This window comes from Paroedura picta, chromosome 8, assembly GCF_049243985.1.
Source record: "Paroedura picta isolate Pp20150507F chromosome 8, Ppicta_v3.0, whole genome shotgun sequence".
NCBI lineage: Eukaryota > Metazoa > Chordata > Lepidosauria > Squamata > Gekkonidae > Paroedura > Paroedura picta.
In genome coordinates this window covers 90566781-90591285 of record NC_135376.1, presented here as the reverse complement: position 1 = coordinate 90591285, position 24505 = coordinate 90566781, and the positions used below count along the sequence as shown (strand labels likewise).

The 24505-nt window shown below is 52.0% G+C and overlaps 1 protein-coding gene and 1 long non-coding RNA gene across 5 annotated transcripts in view; both read left to right on the top strand.

Annotated features, from left to right (window-relative positions):
• NRG3 (neuregulin 3) overlaps positions 1 to 24505 on the top strand; it is an 805324-nt gene that overhangs the window by 212063 nt on the left and 568756 nt on the right. The gene's annotated exons all lie outside the window — the stretch shown is intronic.
• Positions 860 to 23194, top strand: LOC143843950 (uncharacterized). The gene is made up of 2 exons (XR_013233756.1): positions 860 to 1158; positions 22957 to 23194. It is a non-coding gene; the product is annotated as an uncharacterized LOC143843950 (long non-coding RNA).

The following is a 24505-nucleotide window of genomic DNA, read 5'->3' as shown; positions in this document are numbered from 1 at the left end:
TGATTCCACTACAAAGCCAGGTGTGCAAAACGACGAATTCCACTATTTTAAATGGCGATTTTTCATTCAGTGACCAATTTGCAACAAAGATCCCCATGCGAAATGGCCCTGTGTCTCTCTAGATGTCAATGGACTACAATGACCATGAGCCCCTGCAAGCACACTCACATGGAAGATTTTATCTAGATTTGTTGGTCTTAAAGATTTTACCTAGCTTTGTTGGTCTTAAAGGTGTCACTGGACTTAAAATTTGTTCTGCTGGTAAACCAAGCTCAACTTGTCCTAGTGTTGCTGGAGTAACCTGAGGCAAAGCTAAAATTCTTTTTTCAAAGAGATTTTGAAAAAGTTCCAAAAGCATGATCAGGGACCTACTCCAGGCCCATAACATCGCACCACAGAGGAGTTGTGAAGTTTCTCTGAAATAATTATACAATAGGCTTAATCAAGAAGCATTCTTTCAAGATGGCACCTAAGGAACTGAAAATCTCTTTATTGCTAAATGAGTTTTCCAGTAAAGGTTTCACAATTGGTCTTCCAAGATATTGGAAAGGACCTACCAAGTTCTATAGGATTTCTTTTTATGCCATTAAAGCTAATCTGTATCTAGGATTCCTTTATTTTGACCACTTCAATCTCTGTGGCCTGAAATTTGGGTGACAGTTTTGGAGGCTGAGTTCTAGCCCTGTCTAAATATAGGGACTGTGTTTCCAATCTGAGGTTCAAATGCCAATAGAATTAATCTAAACATTTCCCTGCCAGGCAGGAAATGCTTGGATATATCTCTGGGGAAAGCAAATGTTCACCTGGACCCCACCGTGGTGCCCATGGTGTCTGCTGATACCTTTCCTGGTGTTCTGTCAAATGCTTTTAGAAAGTGAGTAGGGCTAATTGGGGCTTTCCCCCAGCGGGAGTTCTGGTTGATGGCACAGATGAAAGTGGGCTTTTGCCTGAAATGTTGGAGAGGTACCATCACTATCACTATTATATCTCACCTTGCTCCCTGAAATGTGATTGGCTCCACCTCCTTCAGCAGCCATTGTTGTGATTATGCCCATTGCCCTGTCTCAGAAGATGCCCACAGGCTTGAAAAGGTTGGGGGTCCCCTGCCCTCAGGACTTACCAGAAGGAAGGGATGTAATTCAGAAATAAAGAACTGTGGTAAGATGGTTATCATGAACATACAATACAGGTATTTTCTAGTTAACAGAGGCTGGACAAGGAGTTGAGAGAAGAAAATGGCAGGCAACAATGGGAAAGCAATAGATCCCTCAACAACTGAGTTTCTACAGTTACTCTTGTACATATTAAGATAGACCATTTCCTTTGGTTGCCAGAAAAGTTTGTATTCTCGGTGCTACCCCTACTTCTGAGATGCACACTGTGTGTTTGTGTGTGTGTGTGTGAACTAGTGTGCATACTTTGCTGAAATTGTTTCCAACTTACGGTAATGAATGTAATTTGGTTTACTTTTGAATATAATTGTGTGTGTGTGTGTGTGTGTATGTGTGTGTGTGGCCTATATATCTCCAGTTTCACAAACCACTGCATTAACATACAATGAGTTTCCAATTACATGGATGTAACCCAGTAGAAATGAGCCTCTTGTGGCGCAGAGTGGTAAGACAGCTGTCTGAAAGCTTTGCCCATAAGGCTGGGAGTTCGATCCCAGCAGCCGGCTCAAGGTTGACTCAGCCTTCCATTCTTCCTAGGTCGGTAAAATGAGTACCCAGCTTGCTGGGGGGTAAACGGTAATGACTGGGGAAGGCACTGGCAAACCACCCCGTATTGAGTCTGCCATGAAAACGCTGGAGGGCGTCACCCCAAGGGTCAGACATGACCCAGTGCTTGCACAGGGGATACCTTTACCTTAACCGAGTAGAAACCTGATGTATGATACCAAGGGAAGCATCTGCCTTGACTTCTCTTTTTCCTTCTCCTTCTAATTGTCACATGGCCTCTCCAAACATCCCTGGGAAGAAGCTGCCTTTAACAGGGCCTTTAACAGGCAGCTTTGCCTTCTGCCATGCTGTGCCATTCCTTCTTTCTTAGGTTTAATTCAGTGCCTTATGAACCCCGTCGTCAAATTCCTGCGTGTGCCCAGGTAAAATCGAGGATTGTTTGCTCTCTGTAGGGATGCACATGGACCTGGGAACACTCTTTGAAGACTCTTGCCTCTGGCAATAAATCTTCTGTCCCACTGGACTGTTACAAAATGGTCAGTCAAATCCCAAGAACTCCACTACCTCCCCCCTTCTGCACTGTTGATTTTCTCGGTCCCTTTAGGCAGAGCTTGCATGACTCAGGTTGGGATGGGTCAGCAGCAAGTCTTTCTGTAGACTGAGGAGAATTTTTGCTGCAGATGCAGCCAAGTGCTGTTTGCAGGTGGTCTTCCCTAGGGTGAAATGGGGTCTCCTCCACAAATTAGAAGACAGAAGGTTAATAAGGGTATGTCCAGGACAGGGTGTTCTTTGTATAATCTGTGCCAAGAATATTGTGAACTACAGAAATTATACAGACAGGCCTAATTTCTCCTGGTATTCAGGGGACATTATTATTGTTGTTGTTGTCATTGTTGTTGTTGTCAGATAGCAGCTAGGTGCAGAGGGTAGCCATATTGATCTATTATTTTATTAGTATTTGTTGAATTATTGAATTTATATAATGCCTTTCCAAGTTTTAATGGCTCAGGGCGGTAAACATAAGAATATAAGAAGACTGGATCAGACCAGTGTCCCTTCTAGTCTAGCATCCCATCGTAAACAGTGGCCAATCAGTTTCTCCAGAAGTCCAACAACAGGCTCCTGGTATTGCCTCTTTGTGCTGAGATTCAGAGGCTTTGTGGGAGTTCCCCTCAGCCCCCATGGCTATTAGCCACCGATAGACTTCTCCATGAATCTATCCAGTCCCCCTTTAAAGCTTGTATATTACTCTGGCCATCACTATATCCTCTGGAAGCTATAGTTACAGAGGAGTTATGAAGGATGCTCAAGCTCTAGCTTCGCTCGTGTGGTGTGTGGTGTGTGTGTGTGTGTGTGTGTGTGTGTGCAAGCATACAGCCACAGTTAGTGCTTGGATGGAATAAGGAAGTCCTGGGTTGCTACGCAGAGGAAGGCAGTTAAAACTTCATGCAAGATAAAACATATGCATTTAGAACAATCTGTCTAAACAATATTAAAACAAAAACCCAACAAAACACGCTCTGACACTAAAACCTGGGGACAGATTAATCAGAGTTTCACACAGGCAGAAGGGGGAAAGAGGGGGCTGGCGGTGGAGGGGCATTCAATGCTCAGCCTTGGCCTCAACCATATGCTTGGCGGAAGAGCATATTTTTACAGGCCCTTTGAAACTTTGACCATTCAAGAATGGCCCAGAACTCAGCTGGCAACTAACTCTATGAGGCTGGTGGGATTATTGTATATATTCAGCAACCTCAGCAGTTTGAGAGCTCATCTTGTATTGCCTCCTGTGCAAGCACCGAGTCATGTCTGACCCTTGGGGTGACTCCCTCTAGCATTTTCATGGCAGACTCAATTTGCCAGTGCCTTCCCCAGTCATTACCGTTTACCCCCCAGCAAGCTGGGTACTCATTTTACCGACCTTGGAAGGCTGAGTCAACCTTGAGCCGGCTGCTGGGATTGAACTCCCAGCCTCATGGGCAGAGCTTCAGACTGCATGTCTGCTGCCTTACCACTCTGCGCCACAAGAGGCTCTATTGCCCACACGTAGAGAAATCCTAGAATGTATCTTCCTCTAGTATCTTCCTCTGAAAAAGAAAGCTTCTGAATTTTGAAGTATTTGCAGACTCTTTCCATGGCCCCATTGCTTTGATGGGAATCCTTTGTAAAGAGCAGAGAGGTAGGAAGGGAGCTGTAAACCGATCTTTCTGCATGGCTGTCTGTTGAGTGCGAAGCTCAGGATGCATGTTTCAGACTGACCTTCTGTTTTTCACATGTGCCAAGAAAGGCTGAGAAACACTTTCAGTGGCATATGGAATTTCAGACTAAGCAAAAAAGTGCTGAACTATGACATTCTGGGGCTGCCAGCTTCATGGTGTGTCCTGGATATGTCCTGGAATTACAGCTGATCACCAGGCCACAGAGATCACTTACTCTAGAGAAAATGGCTGCTTAGAAGGGTTGTAAAGGGCAGAGCCCAGAAAACCTTTAAAAAGAAAAAAAAAGGGTTTATCTCCTTATGGGAAGTTTCTATCATAGAGTTTCTGCTGATTCCTAGAGCTGCCTAGAATGATAAAGGGTAGCTCCAGGAATTGTTAGAAACACTATGCTTTAACTTACCTTAACACTATGGTATAAGAAATGCTATCAAGGAATAAGCCACAAATCAGGTCTGACTGCAGTATATGAAATCATAGTTTTTAATTTATTTATTGTATATTTATTAGCCACTGCTGTTGGGCCAGCTGGCTCATGGCAGTTTACAAAAAGTAAAATACAACAAAATAGATTAATACAATGATCAATCAAGTAAAAATCCAGACCCACTTTCCCAAAAAATTCCTGGCTCCACAGGGGCATCTCAACCGAATGCCTCAGGACAGGTACTTGGAGGAGGGGCCCAACAAGATCTGCCTTGCCCTTCTCTCAACGAAATGCCTGCTGGAAGAGCTCCATCTTGCAGGTTCAGCAGAACTGAATTAATTCCAACACTATCTATGGTTAACAAACAAACCTTGAATCCTGATTTGATGGCTTGTGGCTTATAATTAGTTGAATGGCCCGTGTTTGGCCAACCATACTAAGCAGAGCTAGGTTTATTAAACCATGGCCTTGTGTGATGTTGAATTCAAGGCACCGTGTAAGAGCCAGCTTGATGCAGTGGTTAGGAACAGTGGCTTTTAATCTGGTATTCCTCCATGTGCAGCCAGCTGGGTGACCTTGGGCTTCTGTCAGTCCTGATAAAGTTCTGACCAAGTAGGAATCTCAGGGCTCTCTCAGTCCCACCTCCCTCACAGAGTGTCTGTTGTGGGAAGAGGAAAGGGAAGGTGATTGTAAGCTGATTTGAGACTCCTTCTGGTAAAAAAAAGCAGCATATAAGAACATCTTCTTCTTCTAAGCTGAGCCTGTGTCTGTCATATGTCTTTATATGTCCAAACATCTTATGGATATGATGCCTGAACAGGAATTTGGAGCTTCAAATGGTTGAGATCATGTGCTTCTGATGTGTACCACAACCTTTCTCGATGTCTTTACCACTGAGAAACACCCTGAAACATTCTTCAGCCTTTAAGAAACACCAGAAATGGCATAATCATGCAGAATAATGTTGGGAAGCATAGCTGTGTACACACCCACCTGGGGCTCCTCCCCTTCCCACCCCCTTCAGGCCCATCATTGGCCGTTTTGGGAGGGGGAGTTGACGACCATCTATGGTCATATCACAAATCATTTTTTTTAACAAAAAAAAAAAAATAATTAACTCGCACCTATTTAGGAAACCCAGGTTCAGAAAACCCTTGCTGAGAAGCCCTGGTCTATCTGCTTGGCACCAGCTTTGTATGCAGGCCTTCCAAAAACCTTAGAGGGCATCCTCCAAACACAATACTACCTAAGTCTCTCTTCAAGGTTATGCAAGTGAACATTTCCAGTTTCTCTCCCTACAATTCAGTACTGATCTTCATTCGCTCTCCTTTTTGCAGACACCAGAGGGCTGGTTGAAATATGCTGCTCACACAAATGTTTTGGGAAATCCACTGTGGGGAGGGGGATTTTTGCGGATAACTAAGGATGCAAATGAGGAAATTACAAGACGCTGGAGCCGGGTAACAAACCCATCTATCTTCCCACCACCCATTCATCATTCCGGAGGCAAAGGCAAGCCATGTCTCATAACAATTTAATAAATATCGCTAAAATATGGCAACTGCCACAATGGACCGTTAGCAGTCTGCTAATGCAATTTGGAGAGATCTGACGTGGCTTTCAGAAACCAGCTCAACAAATGTAACGTACGACGATGTCAGAAGAAATGAAGAGACATATGGCGCGCTCTCATCAGCTAGCCTCGGGGGACTGCACCAAAATTGCTCATCTTACAACGATGTGACATTGAGGGGAGAAAGAGGACGTTCAGGGTTTTCCCCCCTCTGTCCTCCTTAGACAATGGAAGCTGAATCGGAAGCTACATGTTAGACAGCCTTGTCAGTTAAAGCAATACGGTATTGGAAAGGACCTATCCTCAAGCTCAGCATTGTGGTCTGGCAGAAGGTGTGGTGAAATTTAGTGGCTCTTTGGCATGGCACTTCTGAGTATTTCCTAGGGATGCAAGCCTCCAGGTGGTACCTGGGGATCCGCCAGCAATATAGCTCATCTCCAGATTTCAGGAATCATTTTGCCTGGAGAAAAGGGGGGCTTTCAAAGGTGGACTCTATGGCAGGGTACTTCACTGAGGTCCCTGGCTTCTCCAGGCTCTGTTGCCTATTCTCCAAGATATTCCCAATATGAGTCTGGGAATCCTACTCCCCTACTCCCCGCTGATGTCAGAAGGGGCCTGACAACCCTGGCATGTCCCCCTGTTTGGCATTTAGCCCATATTTTAGGAATGTGGGCAAGGGTCTTAACTGGCGAACTATATGTTTAGCAGACGTTTCCCACACTGGAGCCACCACCACTGGAGGAATGAGCAAGCTCTGAGCCTCCATATAAGCCAGGCCTCATACCAGGAATGGAAGCCAATGTGGCACTTTTGGTTGAGATTTCTTGCCTACTAGGGGCCAAACCCATTGCATTCAGGAATACAATGGTCACTAGATTAGGGGGGTGGGGTAGGGTGAAAGAACTCTGCGGATGGCCTCCCCCTCCCCCCAGGACCTAGAAAGGCTGCAGGCAGGAGGCCCCCAGGGATGGAAACTCATTGACTAGCAGGTGGCGACTATCCCAGAAACGACGCAGACCCGAACTTGGCAACAAAATTGGCCGCAGCCGTTTATTAACCAGAACCCCTCCCAGCCGGAGGGTTGGCTCGTATGCCAGGTAAGGGAGCCCCACCTTGTCAGCCGGCCGGCTGACCACCATGCCCGCGGCGTTCCAGCTCCTCGCCTCACTCCCAGCCGGGAGGATGGGATGCCTTCCGCTGCGGGATCCCTGGGAAGCGACCATAGGGGGCCCCACGGGCGTCCGCCTCCAAGGGGCCCCCTCCCCTCGCTTGGCCCCGGGCCCCTGGCCTCCCAGCCGGGTAGGCCGCGCCCGGTTGTGGCCGGTCTCCTTAACGAGACCCCCTACTCCAGGGAGTCCCGTACGCAGACGGGCTCCCTGCCAACGGGCTCCCTGCCTTGCATAACCCTACGACTGCGACGAACGATAAGAAACAGGGCGGGAAGGGAGGGTAACTGTCCGGGCGCGAGGTCGACGGGGAAGAGGGCGGGCTGCGTGCGCACGGCCTTTTAAGGCCTGCAGCCCCGCCTCTCTCCTGGCGCGCCGCGGCGCGGCTGCTGACGCAGCCGGGTCCGCGCCAATCCGGGGCGCCCACCGCCGCGTCAACGGCGGCCGCGCTAATTCGTGGCCGCTATTTGGCTAGCAGGTGGCGACTATCCCAGAAACGACGCAGACCCGAACTTGGCAACAAAATTGGCCGTAGCCGTTTATTAACCAGAACCCCTCCCAGCCGGAGGGTTGGCCCGTATGCCAGGTAAGGGAGCCCCACCTTGTCAGCCGGCCGGCTGACCACCATGCCCGCGGCGTTCCAGCTCCTCGCCTCACTGCCAGCCGGGAGGATGGGATGCCTTCCGCCGCGGGATCCCTGGGAAGCGACCATAGGGGGCCCCACGGGCGTCCGCCTCCAAGGGGCCCCCTCCCCTCGCTTGGCCCCGGGCCCCTGGCCTCCCAGCCGGGTAGGCCGCGCCCGGTTGTGGCCGGTCTCCTTAACGAGACCCCCTACTCCAGGGAGTCCCGTACGCAGACGGGCTCCCTGCCAACGGGCTCCCTGCCTTGCATAACCCGCCACTGGACAGGAACCTTAGGTCCCTGTTCCCGCCAACCCTCAACCAAAACTGTGCGCAAAACGTCCCGCACGTCGGAAAGCCAGAGGTCGCACCCTCGCTCGGAAAGGTGGACCCCGTCCGACCGAAACAGCAGCGGGGAACGAAAAGTTATGCCGGGGTGTGGAATCACCGCACCCCCAAGGAAAGTACGGTCTTCGACGCGGCCTTATCTGCCTTCTGCTTGGCCAAGTTCACCCGGTCGGACCGCCTGGCGTCCCGCCAGAACAACCGATCCAGCATTGCTGACCATACCAACATGGTACGCGGCAGGCGTTGTCGCAGGATCCCCAGGTCCTCTTTCATGGCTGCACTCAACTGACGGCCGGTCAAGGAAGGCAGGTCGTTCTCTCCCAAGTGTATCACCAGCACGTCGGGAACGCCCCAGCGATGGATGTCGTCAGCCACGACCCGCAGCAAGGACAACCACCGTAGTCCCCTCCGTCTGGACCAGGCAATCCTGCAGACATCCTCCAGGCCAAGATCCGCTCCCCATCCAGTAGAAGCTGCGTGCCTGCCGGCCCAGTACGGAATACTGTGCCCCACCACCATGACCACCGCTGTGGCCGAAGGGACACCTGGGGAAAAACCAGAATCAGACAGCATGTTGAGGGCGAATGTATGACTTATATGCCTGCGAGCGCCATCGCCCTTTCCGTTTGATAGCCCCGGGCGGCTCGCCAGCCAAGTAGGCCTCAGTGGCGGCTCCGATGCGAAAAGAATGGGCCCCATACAAGGCTGGTTGAAGCCCAGCCCCTTGCAGGCAAGACCGAAGGACCGCAACAAACTGATACCGGGACAGGCATGCCCCGTTCTGGTGCACGAACAGGGCCCCTGGCACTGGCGGCCTGATTTCGAGATAAGCAGCCATGGCCCGTCGCGGGCAGTCGACCTCCCCCCGGGAAGCCGGAAGGTACACGTGAGCCCCCTTGCCCCTTTGATCGCACTTGGATCGGCGCACCAAGCACTGAACTCCGGAGTCAACCAACTCCACGTCTGAGAACATCAGGCCCCCGGGAAACCGTGCGGCACGGGACTGGGCCACCAGCTCGCCGCCCCGCAATGCTCCGTGAAAAGCCGCCGTGAAGGCCGCCTGGAACAGGACCCGCTCGAACTTGGAACTGGCCACGGCCGGCAAGTGCCCCAGCAGCTGATGCAGTACGGCTCTGGTGATGGGGCGTCGAGGATCCGGCCCACGTGCACACTGCCGTCCCCAGCCCTTCACGGCCTGCCGGGCAAGGAATGACGTCCCGGGATCCCAGGATCCCACGGCCTTGGAGCAGAATGAAAGGCCAGCCAGTATGACCCGTAAAGTCCGGTAGGAAAGTCCCCGCTCCCTGAGGTGAGCCAGGAAGCGGAGCAAAAGACCCTCCCTCATGGGCCAGACGGAAGAATGCCCAGCCAGCCGAGCGAAGTCCACAAACTGGCTGGCCGCCTGCCGATACGCCCTCCGCGTGGATTCAGCCAAAGGACGACAGGACCCCGTCCATAATCAGCCGACGCCAAGCTGCCACAGGTCTGCCGGGCACGCTGCTGGGTCCGCTGCCGCTGCAGGGGCGAGGCGGCGAAATCTCTCGACCTGAAACCGAGAGAGAGCGTCGGCCAACTCGTTGGTCACCCCCGGGACGTGCCGGGCGCGGAAGGAGACATTGTGCGACAGACAGGCCAGCACGAAAACCCGGACCAGGCGCATAACCCTGGGGGATCTGGACGACTGTCTGTTTACTATCTGAACCACGGCCTGATTGTCGCACATAAACTCAACCTGGCGATTCGCGAAACGGGGCCCCCAAATGCGAACGGCCACCACGATGGGGAAAAATTCCAGAAAGGTCAAGTCGCGGTGAACCTCCGCCGCCCAGGCGTCTGGCCACTGCGCAGCACACCAGTCCCCGTCGAAATACACCCCGAATCCGCATCCCCCTGCGGCATCGGAATGGACCTGTAGTAAATCCCTGGGGGCATACGGCGTCTGCCAAATGGCCATGCCGTTGAACCCCTCCAGGAACCGCTCCCACACGCGGAGGTCCGCCTTCATATCCTCGGTGACACGAAGGTGGTGAAAAGGCCGGGACAAACCTCGGGTGGCGAAGGACAACCGGAAGCAAAACGCCCTGCCTGGGGTCTCCACCCTGCAGGCGAAGTTCAAGTGACCCAGCAGCACCTGGACGTCCCGCAGTGTGCACTTCCGCTTTTCCAGAATACCCTGGATGAGCCCCCGAAGGGAGGTCACCTTGCCGACCGGCAACCGTGACGTGCCCGCCACGGTGTCGAGCTCAACCCCCAAGAAAGTGAGCCTGGTCGCGGGACCTTCCGTCTTGTCGGCGGCTAGGGGGACGCCGAGTGCGGCCATCACCCCTTGGAACGCCTTCAGACTAACCGAACAAACTTCCGTGCCCGCCGGGCCAGCCATCAAAAAATCATCCAGGAAGTGCGCCAGCTCCCTGACTCCCCCCTGGACCCTGGCGGCCCACTCGAGGAAGGTGCTGAACGCTTCGAAGGCCGCGCATGCAATGGAGCAACCCATTGGCATGGCCTTGTCTACGTACCATCCGTCGAGGAACCGGAAGCCCAGGAGGCAGAAATCGTCCGGATGGACGGGCAGAAGCCGGAAGGCGGATTGCACGTCGCACTTCGCGAGCAGTGCCCCGGGGCCACACCGGCGAACCATGCCGACCGCCTCGTCGAACGGGGTATACCGTACGGCGCACAGCTCCGGAGGGATGAAGTCGTTAACTGACCCGCCCCTCGGGTACGACAGATGGTGGATGAGGCGGAATTCCCCGGGAGCCTTCTTCGGCACAACGCCGAGCGGGGAAACCCTCAAGTTGGGAAGAGGCGGACTGCTGAACGGTCCGGCGATGCGGCCCGTGGCCCGTTCCTTCAACAGCTTGGCAGCCACCACGTCCGGTAGCTCGCGGGCGGACCGCAGGTTCCCGCTAGTTGACTCCACCCGCTCGCCGGTGAACGGGATCCGGAAACCCTCCGAAAACCCAGCCGCCAAGTAACCGGCCGCTGGCCTGTCCAGGTATTGACCCAGCCATGCCAGCAGCACAGGCAGCCTGACCGGCGTGGGAGCCATCGAGCGGAGCAACCCCACGGCCTTAGCCGGACTTTGGGGCTGTGGAAGGAGCTGCGGACCCCGATCCCCCATCCTTTCTTCCGGAGGATCGGGTGCCTCGAAAGGGCTGCGAAGAGGAAGGCTGCGTGCAGGCCGCCATGGCATGGCCGCCCCCGCAAGTCTCGCATTGATGCTCGAAGCGGCACCTGCGGCGCTTGCAACCACCCCTATTATAGTCCCAGCATACCAGGCCCTTCAGCTTCCGGACCGGGCCCGAAGAACCGCTCTTCCCGCAGTCTTTCTTCTGGCGGGCGCTGGGCCCCACCTGCATGAACCAAGCGTCATGAAGCCGGAGATCCCAACGTGTTGAAGCGTTGTGGGAAGCGAGTTCCCTGAACTCGCAATCGTAATCGAAGGCGGCCTCCTCGCCCCCCACCTCCCAGGCCTCGAGCACCGTGTAAAGGTAGCGGGCGAGGTGCCAACCCCTCTCCGGGTACCCCCCGCAAATCAATGCCTGGAACTCGGCGAAGCCCTTGAGCCAATTGAGCATTGTCCGCTCGCATGGCTGGGACTGAGCCTTGTCCTTGTCGGCCTTTTTTCCCGTATCAGCGCCCTTCTGGCGCCACTTCACCAACTCGAAGAAATCGACGAAGTACCGGTCGAGGGCCCTCTCCCGCAATTTTACGGGGAGGTGCACCCCGGGGGGCGCCTCGCCGTCCCTGAATCGGCCGGGGGGCTCCCTCTGCCGTAAGCTGACACCGGCCTCATCCAGCATCCGAACCGTATTCCGCCGCCTGCTCTTCAACCAGGACGGGATCCCCGGGACATATGCCCCTTCGATCCAGTACCATCCATCATGGATGGTGCTGTCACCCTCCTCCCAAGAGGAACTCTCACCCGAGGGCAAGCTGTGCCGTGACGTGCGCCTCCGCTTATGGGCCTTCCTCTGCGACTTCCGCCTCCGCTTCTCACCATGCCTTGGCGAAGGAGTCCGGAATTCGGTGCTCCCCAACGTGCTGCCGGAAAGCGAAGGGTCAGCCCCGCCCAGGCTGCGCCGGTGTGCCCGCCGGGCCCCGTAAAGCGCCTTGGCCTCGGCGAACCCAGCCCGGTAGTCAGAGGACCAGCGCGGAAGGGAGGGGCCGGACGAAGTGGAGCGGGATGACCGGCGACTCCGCCCACTACGGCGACTAGAATGTCACCGCCTCCACCGAGTGCCCCCCACACGCCCCCCGGATGACCCCCCGGGAAGGGCGTGGGGAGGACCCGCTGGACCCATCTGCCCCCCGCCGGAGGAGCCGGCGAGGACGGCGTAAGGGGGACGGGGACCTGTAGCCGTCCCTGGCCCGGTCCCTGGGGCCCCCCAAGCGGCTTCGGGCGCCCCCGCTGGACGCGGACCCTGACGAGCCCGGGGCCTGCCTGGCCCCCGCCGACCCTGACCTTGATGGCGGCGGACTCCCCGCCGTACGGGCCTCCCTTCCGGGGCTCCCCCCGGCCCCGACCCTTGCTGGACGGGAACCGGACCCCCCGTGGCCACGCCCCTCCTAGTTCCCGGCGTCCCTGGCCCCGGAGCCCCGGACGCGGGACCCCGGGATAGCCGAGGCCCAAGCCCGGCTGGCCCGCAACGCGCAGGCCCGTTTTCGGGCCCCGCCCCCGGACCTGGAGGCCACAGGCGACGGGGACCGCGAATGCCGCGGGCTGCGCAGGGACCGGCCTCAGGACCCAGACCGCCCCCGCGCTCGCCCGCTCCTCCTAGCTCTCGGGCCACGGCGCCGCTCAGATCCGGCCCCGGAGGCCCCCGACCCCACCCCGCTGGCGCCAGGCGAGGCCTGGGCCGCACGCACCTCTCCCCCGCCCCTCTGGGGCTCGCCCCCCCGCCGGGCGAAGAAGGCGTCCGGGCCGGGCTACGGCAGCTCCTCCGCGGCCGCGCCGCCGCCGAAGCCCGAGCAGGCCCGCCCGCCGCCTCCCGTCCCTCGGGAGTAGCAGGGCCAGGCCCGCCGACATGCCCGTCCCCCGCGGCCGGAGCTCCGCCGGACCCAGCTCCCCCGTCCGCGTGGCCGTACCCCCCCGCCGCCGCAGCGGCCGACTTCGGGCGGCGAGGCATCGCGCCGCCCCTCTTTCCCCCCGACCTGAAAGCCTCCCCCACCGGGACGCATCTGGTGTTTTTTTGTTTTTTTTTCTGTGCCGGCGAGGCGGGGCCCCTGACTTCCCAGGCCCAGCAAAAGGCAAGCGCCCGAAGCGCCATGTGCCACTGGGCCTTCCCTACCTGAGCGCGCCCCGAACAGCAAGCTGTCCGGGCGCGAGGTCGACGGGGAAGAGGGCGGGCTGCGTGCGCACGGCCTTTTAAGGCCTGCAGCCCCGCCTCTCTCCTGGCGCGCCGCGGCGCGGCTGCTGACGCAGCCGGGTCTGCGCCGATCCGGGGCGCCCACCGCCGCGTCAACGGCGGCCGCGCTAATTCGCGGCCGCTATTTGGCAGGGGCAGCTCTCACGCAGCAGGGTTCTGCAGCCTCTGAGCCTTGGAGGGAAGTGGGAGGGGGTGGTCTAGGGTGGGGGACAGAAGGCTGGCTGCTGGACAGACAGGGAAACTGGTTAGAGGAGGAGGCGGGACAGCTGCCCTGAGTGGGTATTAAGCACTCTTAAGCCATGAGACACACTCCTCCTCCAGGGCCTTACCAGAAAGTGGAACCGATGATGCTTTTTGTGAGCCATGAAGTGAATACCACCGGTTTAGAGTGTCAGGCCGAGATATGAGAGATCTGGGTTCAAAACCCTACTTCACCATAGAAACTGAATGGGTGGTCTTGGGCCAGTCACTCTCTCAGCCTAATGTACCCTTAAGGGTGTGTGTTGTAAGTTTGCCTGGTCTTTGTATAGTCAGTATTTTCATGAACTGCCGGGGGAGGGGGGATTGAAAAAAAATACTGGATATTTACATGCTCACAATTTTTTCAGTGTTTTTCCCTGAAGAATCATAGAATCATAGAGTTGGAAGGGACCTAAAGGGTCACCTAGTCTAATCCCCTGCAGAATGCAGGAAGCCCACCCCAGTGACTTCAGTTCCATGCCCAGATGATGCTTCTGGCACAACACATGAGCATGCACTTTTAAATGAGAGCTAGGTAAATGCAGAGAGTGGTGGTCTTTGGAATTATATTTCAAACTATGTTCTCCATACCAGACCTATTTTTATATATTGCATAGATTAGTAAGCCCTAAAATTTACTGTATTTGTGCATTTTAAAATAACTCCGTTCCATGAGTTATTTGTATATATACATTATATAACCATGATTTATTGATGCTTTTATTTTTTAACTTGTGTACATGACGATAATAAATATTTGCATTTTAAACTTTCCATGTAGCTCAATCTTTAAATTCCTAACTTGGCTAGTTAGTTTGGGTTTCATTTCCCTTTTTGGCTTTGTGAAGATGATGCCGCCTCCCCTACCCCTTAAAAATCCCTGACCAGTCTGACCTGAAAGTAATTTACCTCCTGATCCCAAGGTGGGACTTAGCATTTTCCTGGGTATGCAAGAAAGGCCCACAGGAGCCAAGCTCAGACACAATCCCTTCTGCCCACCCACCCACCCGCAATCTGCCTAAATTCACAGAATCAGAATCTCCGCCAGGTGCTTAAAAGCCTCTGCTTAAAAATGTCTAAAGAAGGAGAACCCACCACCTCCCAAGGAAGCCTGTTCCACTGAGGAAGTGCTCTAACTGTCAGGAACTTCTTCCGGATGGTAAGCCAAAAATTCTTTTGAATTAATTTCAGACAATTGATTCTGGTCCGATGCTCTGGGATCAGTCAAAACACTGAGATGTCCAGGTCACCTGTGTTTTTTGATGACAGTGTGAGTCCTCTTGCCTCTTTTCCAGTATCTCAAAATTGCACATTATTATTAATTTTATTATCATTATCTTTGTTTTTGTTGTTATATTTTTATTGCAAAGCTTAAGACAATAACATAAAATTTTGGGAGGAAAGAACTGATAAAAAGGAAAAAAAATAAAGGAAAAAGATAGTTAAAGTTAAACTAAAAAGATAATGAAAACATATACAATTCCCAATTAGTCCAACCTAATACACTTATAATAAAATTACTTACTCTAAAATTATTACAAAATGAGAAAAAAAATAATTTCTAAGATTTTCTCTTTCACCAAATCCAGTCTAAGTAAATATTTTCCCCATTAATCCTTAAAAAACAAAAACAAAAACAAAAAACAAATGGCACCTGCCTTATTTAGTTCAATTAGCTGAATAAATTAATTGCTTAATGAATTAGAAGCACAATGACACAACTCTAATTGATTGACAGCTAGCCCCTAAAAAAAAAAAAGTAATCAAACGATGGAAGGAAAACGTAGACATTTGCTTCCTGACCATTTAATTTTGCAGATCCGAAAGACACATTCCTGTTTTTACTGCCAAGTATGCTAATTGAAGGGAACATGTTGGTCCAGTTCTAGGAGGGCATCAGAGCCAATCAGCTACTGCAGGAGCAGCATGCCGAGCTAACATATGGGGGAAACTAGGGCATTGTGCAAGGAAATGTGCATAGCTTTGTGGGGAAGGAAGAAGTCCATAGTGCACTGTTAGGCAGCTTCCCTGATGGAATAATTCATCATGCAACACTAGTTCTGACTCCAGAGAAAATTGCTTTCTTTGTTTTACATTGGAGAACATTTTTTTTGGGGGGGGAGGTGGAATCCCACAGTTGATATGGTAGAGATGAGATGGGATTTTGGCCTTTATATTGAAGGCCTCGTTGTACCTGAGAATCCTCAGAGTCATCGATTTCTTTTTTCCTGCAGAGGTAGGGCTCTTGCTTCCCTGGGGCCATGGACCACAAGCAGATTAGCACCCGCTCCAACCACTGTAATTCTGCACAGCAATTACACGCTTGGTCTGTTTCTCCCTTACTCAGGGAAGATTCACCAAGCAGCATTTTTTACCTTACTACTTGACCTTTGGATGCCCTGGTCCTGCCTGGAATGCACTGGTCCCCTCAAAGCCATTCAGACAAGCCATGTACTCAGCTACTGCTGGGAAAACCTAAGAACATAAGAGAAGCCATGTTGGATAAGGTCAGTGACCCATCTAGTCCAATGCTGTGTCATACAGTGGCTAAAACCCAGGTGCCATCAGGAGATCTAACAGCAGATGCAGAGCTCCAGAAACCCTCCCACTGTTGCCCACCAAGAATACTGAGCATCACTGTCCCAGTCATGAGAGAAGCCATGATGAATCAGGCCAATGATCCAGCCTATCCTGTCACACAGTGGCCAGAACCCATGTACCATCAGGAGGTTCACCAGCTTGCCAGAACTCCAGAAGCCGTCCTACTCCTGCCCCCTAAACTCCAAGAAGACAAAGTTTCACTGATCCAGACATAAGAACATAGGAAAGCTATGTTGGAGCAGATCAACAGCCCATCCAGTCCAACATTCTGTGGACCATTTCCACACTGGTAACTTTGCTGCCCTGGCTCCCATGCAGGAGCAGGAAGAAGCAGGGCAACCTGCCCCAGCTCAAACTCTAGCCTGCAGCCTGGCACCAAGCCTCTGGTGTGGAAACAGTCAAAGTGGCCAAAATCCAGGGGCAATCAAGAGGTCTACCAGCAGGGCCAGAACTCCAAAAGCCCTTCCACTGTGGCCCTCAAACGCCACAATACAGAGCATCCCTGCCCAAGATGTTATTCTCCCTGAGGGTCAAGATAATTTTATCACACATCAGCTGCCACTGTGTGGGGAAATAGTTGTCTATGTATACGAATGGACACATTGTATTGGTTTGCACCTAAGGTAAAGGTAAAGGTATCCCCTGTGCAAGCACCGAGTCATGTCTGACCCTTGGGGTGACGCCCTCCAGCTTTTTCATGGCAGACTCAATATGGGGTGGTTTGCCAGTGCCTTCCCCAGTCATTACCGTTTACCCCCCAGCAAGCTGGGTACTAATTTTTCTGACCTCGGAAGTATGGAAGGCTGAGACAACCTTGAGCTGGCTGCTGGGATTGAACTCCCAGCCTCATTTCTGCTGCCTTACCACTCTGTGCCACAAGAGGCTCTTGGTTTGCACCTACATGCCAGCGAATCAGTGTGAGCAAGGTTAGTTGCCTGTGGCTGTTGGTTACCTCTTTGGCAATTATTTCATTGAAAAGAATGTGGGATGGGGGGGGGGGCTCTGAAAATTGCCCTGCCATAGCTGGCTTTTCATTCAGAGAAACCATTATTAAAGGATTTCACTGTAGGCATCGATTCAGCGCCACACAAATCCTTCTAATTCCTTGGGAGTATTGGAGTAGATAATTTAATGGAAGATGGATTATGTTTGTTAAAAATGAAAGGTTTTATTATTATTATTATGGTTATATTCCTATTGTGACATTCAAAGCAAGCAAATGAATAGTGAGTCCCAGTGATGGAATATGGAGATGGCATAAAAAGTTGTCATTTTCTCCATATTTAATTTCTTGGTATATACTGGGGGGGGGGTGGGGGGAGTGGAGAGAAAGATGTTGAATTCTGGATTTGGCAGGTCTGACGAGAGAATGAGGCAAAGGTCATGCGTATTAATGAAGTAAGAAGGACTGGCATCACCTAAGACAGTGGTTCTCAACTCTGGGGTCCCAACCCCATTTGGGGTCGCCTGGCCCTTTCTACGGGATCCCCAGGTTGGTTGCTCCCGTTAGCAGCAGCCAGCGGTGAGTGGCCACAAGCGGTAGTGGGTGGCGGGCAGCAGCAAGCGGCAGTAGCAGGTGACAGGTGGTGGGTGGCGGGTGGCTGCAGGTAGCAGGCAGTGGTGGTGGCGGCCAGGGGCAGAGGAGACATGGCAATGGCTGCCTCCAAGCTGCCCCAACTGTTGCAAAATCTATTGTTGTTAGCCACCCCAAGACATTGTGAAGGGCCAGATACAAAACAAGCAAACACATTAACTAGTCACTGGTCCTTTTGGAGAACAGCCTCCTAACACTGCCATGGTACCCCAGTTCTGCCCAGGACTACAGCACAGGCGGAGGACCAGAAACAGCACTGGGCTGCTGCATGCACGCTGATGCTTGAACAGCCGGCTGCCTGAGAAGACACATTATTTCCCCCCAGCACAATTTTAGGTCAGGAATCAGGTGCAGGAAGGAGGCTGGAACCTCTCCTCCCTGTACGTCACGGTACCCACTGGAACTAGGGCCCCATGACACTATGAGAGGGAGTTCTCCATGGTGACCCCCACTGCCATATGGCTTGCCAGTCCCTGTGGAGAATATGTGACAAATGTCATGTATCCTCGCTTTGATGGAACATGGAAGCTGAGTGGGAGACTTGAAGTTCATTTTACATGCATTGACAGTGTGTGGGCCACCTGGAAAAAATGACCACTTTGCACGGTGATTTCGATGGCATAATACCCTATTGAAAGCCCTCCCCAAACCCAACCATCCTCCAGCTCCACCCCCCAATCTCCAGTTATCCCCCAATCCCCAAGCTGGCAACCCTGAAATCAGGCGATCCGAGACACAGGCGTCCCTCCCCAGTAAATACTAAGGCTTACAGTTCTGCTGCCACTGAACTGCACCCAGGATATTTTGGGCTAGTTATTCTAACTGCTGGATGCTTTTCAAAAGTGGGGCCTTCACAGAGTGCATTCCACTACAAACGTAACCTTAAAATGACTGTGCATGCATGATACGAGCCAAATTCCCTTGTTCTCTGGGGAATGGCACACTTGACGTGCAGGCACAGCTGGAGAAAGACCCTCCTGGCCACAACTGCCACCTCTCTTCCACTTCCCCAAATGTATCGTGGGGGAGCGATGATTAGCTCTTTCGAGAGGCGCGCCGGAGAAGACTGTATTTCTATAGCTCTATGTGACATATTATATCTGGTCTGTTTCTTCCCTTTTCCGTGTTGTGCAACAAATTACAGCGGTGGTATCATCAGAGTTGTTTACACCTCCAAAATAATCAGTAAAATGCAGCTGTCTTGCTTCCCCTAATGCATCTTTTGAATTCAAATGTTCTCTAATGATGTGTTTCCCCCACCCCTGCGGTGCCGGAAGCAGGCGCACTGCTATGAAAAATTCACTATTGAGAAGAGAGCGGAGAGAGCGGAGATGCCCACCTGGTGATCGGGCACACAGGTTTCTTACTGAATAGGAGAGGGGGGGGGAGCACTCGAAACAGCCCAAGTGGGTTTAATCAAAGCGCACAGAAGAATTCCAATGAGCTGCAAATTAAAGCGTAGAAAGACAAAGTGGGGTAGGAGTGGGAACTGTCCCTGGAATGGAATATACTGAGACTGCTGAGCATCGAATTGGAATGGGGGTGGGAGGTGGATATATGCTTTCCAAGCACAGCTTGCGTTGGGTGGTTGCAATGCGTGTACAGATCAAATGGAGCTCAGGGGTCTTCTAGGGTTAGGCAAGAAGTCTGAAAGGCAACAAGCAGGCTCAATGAAGGTTATGTTGGTAATTGAATAGGGTGGCAAGCTCTGGGTTGGGATATGTCTGGAGACTTTGGGGGAGGAGCTGGGAGCAGCTAAGATTTTGGGCCGGGATGGATCTCAATGGAGTCGACCTTCCAAAGCAGCCATATTCTCCAGGGGAATTGGTCTCTGTCACCTGGAGATGAGATGTCAAACCAGAAAGACCCCCCCCCCCATGTCCCATCTGGAGACTGGCATCCCTTTGGCTGGAGATCTGATGTGATTACAACTGAATTCCAGGTGACAGAGAAAATGGCTGCCTTGGAAGGTAGACTCTTTGGCATTGTACCCCACTGAAGTCGCTCCCTTCTCCAGATTGGTGTAGTAGTTAGGAGTTGCCAGCTTGGTGTAGTGGCTAAGAGCGTGGACTTCTAATCTGGCGAGCTGGGTTTGATTCTACGCTCCCCCACATGCAGCCAGCTGGGTGACCTTGGGCTCGCCTCAGCACTGATAAAGCTGTTCTGACCAATATCAGGGCTCTCTCAGCCTCACCTCCCAATTGTATGGCGCTTTGAGACTCCTTCGGGTAGAGAAAAGCAGCCTGCCTTCTGCAGGCTCTACCCCACAAATCTCCCGGTATTTAACAACCCTAAACTGGCAACTCTATGGAAGTGGTAAACAGTGAGTAAGCCAAACCCCACTATGTGCTGGGTTAAATGGGCAGCAATGCATGTGATATTCTTCACCCAGGACTGTGGAACTTCAGAAGGCAAGAAAGCTATTCCATGATTTGGGAATTTCTGTCATAGGCATGTGTGATGGCTTGGTCCCAACTCTTTCCAAGAGCAACCAATGAGAGCTGACAAAACGTTGAGAGGGAGAGACTTGGGAAACAGGTATTCAAAAACATCTGTAGTATCAGAGAAGCTGTCATCTTAAGGCAGGGGTAGTCAAACTGCGGCCCTCCAGATGTCCATGGACTATAATTCCCAGGAGCCCCTGCCAGCGAATGCTGGCAGGGGCTCCTGGGAATTGTAGTCCATGGGCATCTGGAGGGCCGCAGTTTGACTACCCCTGTCTTAAGGGATAGGGTGAAAAGGGTTTTTTTTCTGATTGAGGGGAACTGTGTAGAAGAACTGATTGGAATAGGCTAAATTAGTAAATAGAAAAATATCCCCTTGGTAGGTATAGGATCTCCATTCAAACATTTTCTTAGACTTTTCTTTCCTTAGTGGCGCCTTTCTCAACATTTTTTACCTTTGAGGAACTCCTGAAACATTCTTCAGGCATCAAGAGACCCCCCAAATGGTGTTCACGTGGAATGTGGTTGGGAAGCATAGCTGAGTACATGCCCACCTGGGTCCACTTCCCTTCCCACCCCCTCCAGGCCCACCATTGGCCATTTGGGGAGAGGAGAGTAGGTCGATTAATATTTAACAAAATTTAAATCTATATCTATAAAAACGATTAACCCACCCATTCAGGAAATGGTTCCAGGGACATCAAGAAACCCCAGGGTTTCTCAAAACTCTGGTCAAGAAAGCCTGCCTTAGTGTTTTGTTCTTACAAATAAAGCAGTTTCTCTTTTGAATCACCCTGTGAGCTGCAGAAAGAAGTACACACACACACACACACACAATATTGAATATCTCAATCTACACACATCTTTTAAGATATGAATGAATGGCGGCAGTGATTGGTGTGAGCAACCAATATTATTCTGTCTGTGGATGTGTTGATAAATAATTGACGCGCCTTCTGCAGAGCCTCCGACTGTGGCGGTTGCACTGGGCCACGCTCCCCTTGCCTTCAAGGGCAAAGTGAGGGCACCACTTTGTGGGTTCTGGCTTCCTTCCCCCTTCCCTCCTTCTTCCCCCAGTCTCGAGGAGGAGGGGGCAGGGACTCTGGGCAGTAGCCTCTCCTGCTCTCCGCTTTTGCCTTCCCAGGGTGGGACGGGATGTGGGCGCAGCCAATCGGTGGCTCCTATGACCCACCCCAGGGATCCCGCTGTAGAATCTTGAGAGTTTTGAAGTTGGACTCCAAAGCAGGGCGGGCGGCATGTGTGGGGGCAAGGGGGACAGCCATGGTGTCTGCTCGAGTTTGCCTGCACCAGCTGGGCTCTGCGCTGCCCTTGCTGTTGGCGATTTGGGACCTGCTGTTGGCACTTTAGGTGAAGAGGGCAAGAAAGGGGCGAGGTGGGTGTGAGTCCCAGCATACCAGGGCATAGGGGCGGCCAGGGGCAGGCGGGATTTTTAAAAATCTTGCCGGGATGTGGGACAATTCTTTCAAGGAGTGTCTGTCCCGTGAAACTCAGGACACATGGTCACCTTATTCCAGAGACACCCATCAGTTTTCTGTGGGAAGGGAGCTGTGTAGTCTCTACAACCTGATAGCAGTGTGGGGATTTGGAATAATAATCTTGTGTCATTTATTGGGAAGTGAACAATAGTAGCCCATGATCCAAAGGAGGAGGAGATGTGGGGTTTCCCTAGCTTGCTGCGGAAAGGAAAATGTTCTTGTTGTCACAGATTGTTCTCTTCCCATGGATTACTGTGGGAAACTGATGAACTCACAGCCTCTTTCACACATTCTGTGGCTTACTGTGCTATTTATAGGGGAAACATGTCAAATTATTCTTGTTTAGGGGGATGGGGGTCGAGTACTTCTCACTGCATAAGCACCAACCCTTTTGTTTTGTTTTAATTTTACCTCTTTGCAGTTTGGATTACCATCTGAAGAGTGCCAATTTGCCCAACTGCCTTGACATGTTCCACAGCTGTTATTTTCATATGTGCGCAATATGAGCCCCTTTCTACTAAACCTTATTTAAGGCCCAGCACCATTTCTACATTCCGTTGTCATGAAAAGCCAAGGATACTGGTTTTGAAGAAGAGTTGGTTTTATACCCTGCTTTTCACTGCCTGAAGGAGTCTCAAAGTGGCTTACAATTGCCTTCCCTTTCCTCTCCCCACATCAGATACCCTATGACAGTGGTCCCCAACCTGCAGGCCGCGGCCTGGCGCCGGGCCGCGGCTCCCTCTCCCCGCCCCCCCCCCCCCCCGCAGTAAAAAACTTCCCAGGCCGCAAGCTTGCGGCCCAGGAAGCTTTTTACTGCAAGAGGGTGGGGAGAGGGAATCAGGGCCAGGCCGCGCATTCGCGCATGCGCGGCCCATGCGGGCGCGGCCCGATGCGTGGGTGTGGTCCGCGCGGGCGCGGCCCGATGCCCTGCCAGTCCCCAGCCTCAGAAAGGTTGGGGACCACTGCCCTATGAGATAGGTGTGGCTGAGAGAGCCCTGACAGGACTGCTCTGTGAGAACAGCACTCTCAGGGCTGTGACAAGCCCAAGTTCACCCAGCTGGCTGCATGTGGAGGAGCTGGGAATCAAACCCGACTTGCCAGATTAGAAGCCACCACTCTTAGCCACTACACCATGCTGGCTCTTCCAGGAAGTAGTTTTTTCAGAGGCATTTCTTTTTCACAGGCATCCCTTCAGTCATGCAGAAAGGTACCTGTGGGGCAGAGACCCTTGATGGATGGCATTCCGCCATAGCAGGAGGCCTGACGAACCTACTCAACAAAATCTGCAGGCCTTCAAGTGCACCAGGACAGTTCAGCAGGATACCCATTAGATGGGTGAGGATTAAAACTTTTGGTCCATGATGTTCCTGATGACCTGATCTTGCAAACATCCTCTTCCTGGTCATAAATTTTGCTTCAGAGTTTCTAGCATCCTAGCATCTGTGATCATGGAATAGGGTTTGGTGTGTCACCTTGAAGTTGGGAGAACTTCCACACATCACCAGGAATTCCACAAGATTTTATGTATGTGACTGTGTGTCATCAAACATCTTTGAAGAAGTGGACTGTTCACTGGGGGTTGCCAACATTCAAAGGAGGCTTCTAGTTCTGCCGGCACTAGAACTGATTTCCATTTCTCCTGGAGAAAATGGCAAATGTGGACAGGGATGTCAGCCTCCAGGTGGGACCCTGGGATCCCCTAAAATTCCATCTCTCCTCCAGACTACAAAGATAATTTTTCCTGGATAAAATAACTACTTTGAAGAGTGAAATTTATGACATTGTCCCCCACTGAGTTTTCTGTCCTCCTCGGGCTCCATGTCAGCTGGAGATGAGCTGTAAAACTGGAGGAATCCCAGGGCCCATCTGGGGACTTGCATATCTGTCTGATTTTTATACCATCTATCCCAGTAGCCCAGCTCTGGGTGGTATACAACATAACATATAAATACAAATTAGAATAAAATTTGATTAAAACAATTAAAAAAGCAGTAACAAAAAGCATATAAAGAGTGGAATCCCCTGCTGTTCTCAAGCAAGCCAGACAGTAATATAGAACTCCCATAACAATGGTAGATGGTAACATGTGGTTTGGGTGTGGCTTGATAGAACTTAGATGTTCACATTTTTATCTGCCCAAACCCAAAGTGTGGTGGAAGAGCTGCATCTTGCAGGCCCTGCAGAACTCTGCTAGTTCTAACAGGGCCTGGATGTGATCCAGGATCTCATTCCACAAGATAAATGTCCTGGCCCTGGTTGAGGCCAGACATATTTCCTTGGGACCAGGGACCACCAATTGTTTGGTATTAGCGGAGCATAATGCTCTTCAGGGGGTATAGAAGGAAGGGCAGTTTCTCAGATATGTATGACGCAGATTAGGAATGGCCTTATGGATAAAAACCAATACCTTAAACATGATCTGGAATTCAACTGGGCTGGAGATCTCCTGTGATTACAACTGAACTGTAGGTGACAGAGAGAATGGCCGCTTTGGGAGGTAGATTCTATGGTATTGTACTCCATCTTTGCCTTCAACCTGGATCTAGCTATTCTACCCCTAAATCCACTTCCTTGGGTGTGTGTGGGGGAGACATGGCAACTCTAGGATAGACCCTATGACATCATTGATATCCTCCCTCACGGTCTCCCCTCCTTTCCAAACCCTTCCCTTTCAAGGCTCCATCTTCAAATCCTAGGGAATTTCCCAACCCATTGTTATCAACCCTGTGTTC